This window comes from Chiloscyllium plagiosum, chromosome 3 (assembly GCF_004010195.1).
Source record: "Chiloscyllium plagiosum isolate BGI_BamShark_2017 chromosome 3, ASM401019v2, whole genome shotgun sequence".
Lineage (NCBI taxonomy): Eukaryota > Metazoa > Chordata > Chondrichthyes > Orectolobiformes > Hemiscylliidae > Chiloscyllium > Chiloscyllium plagiosum.
This window is the reverse complement of record NC_057712.1, coordinates 113899539-113901135: the sequence shown is the minus strand read 5'-3', so window position 1 is coordinate 113901135 and position 1597 is coordinate 113899539.

Here is a 1597-nt window from a genome sequence, read left to right as displayed (position 1 = left end):
CCCTCCCCCAAGTCCCTCCTCCCTACCTTTTATCTTAGCCTGCTTGGGACATCCTCCTCATTCCTGAAGCAGGGCTTATGCCCAAAACGTCGATTCTCCTGCTCCTTGGATGCTGCCTGACCTGCTGCGCTTTTCCAGCAACACATTTTTCAGCTCTGATCTCCAGCATCTGCAGTTCTCACTTTTTCCACAATTGTTTCTGACCCAAGTTTCTCAGTCTCAAACTGATTATTAAATTCTATCATGTTACGATCACTACTCTCTAGGGGACCTTTAACTGATTTATTGAATCTGCCTCATTACCTATTACTAGATCCAGGACAGCCTGTTCCCTGGTTGGCTATATGACATATCCCTCTCAGAAACTATCCCTAATGCATTATGTTAGTTCACTGTCATAGCTACCCTTTCCAACTTGATTAATCCAATCAACATGAATGTTAATGTCATCTAGAATTATTGCTCTATTCTTTTTACATGCTCATATTATTTGTTGATTTATAGCCTTTCCTACAGAGTGGCTACTGCTCCTAGGAGTGACCTTCAAGGGTTTATCGAATCATGAGGGGCATAGATAAGCTGATCAGCAAAGGCATTTTCCCCAGGATAGGGGTATTGAAATCTTGAGGGCATAATTCTAAGGTGAGAGGAGAAATATTTAAAAGGGACCTGAAGGGCAACTTGTTTCATACAGGGGTTGTTCCTATAGGAAGTGGCAGATATAGGTACAGCTACAATATTTAAAAGACACTTGGACAGTTACATGAATATGAAATGTTTAGAGGGATTATGGGTCAAATGCAGACAACTGGATTTTAGTTTAGTTTGAAAATTGGTCGACATGGATGAGTTGAACTGAAGGGTCTATTCCTGTGCTGTATGACTCTATGACTCTACTGAATTCTAACCCCATTTCTCCCACACCAATGTTTTTTTTAAGTAGATATTTTTATTGAAAATTTAACATTTTTACAAGTTTACAAATAAAAAAAACCCCAAGTATAAACATTGATATACAATTAAATCTTAGATAAATAATAACCAAAATTTATCAGACAGAAAAAAAGAGATACCGAGAGAGAAAAAAAAACAAAACTCAACTAACTACTAATCTAACCTACTACTAACCAGAGTGTATAATTAAGTCTCTTACATTTGAGTGGGAGCAGCGTCGAAGGTAAAAGCGAACCCAGGAGACTACAGCAAAGGTAAGACAGTTTGTTTTAAAATTGCTTACCTGTAGCGGGCAGCGGTGTGTTTTTTTTACTCTCTCTCCACAGAAAGAGCGGGAGCAGCAGAGGAAGTGACGGCAAGCAGAGGGGCAGCCGGGAAGGAAAAGTGAGTATAAATACTCACCCCTTGACACCAACGGTCATTTGAGTGGGAGCAGCGTCGAAGTAAAAGCGAACCCGGGAGACTACAGCAAAGGTAAGACAGTTTGTTTTAAAATTGCTTACCTGTAGCGGGCAGCGGTGTGTTTTTTTTACTCTCTCTCCACAGAAAGAGCGGGAGCAGCAGAGGAAGTGACGGCAAGCAGAGGGGCAGCCGGGAAGGAAAAGTGAGTATAAATACTCACCCCTTGACACCAACGGTCATT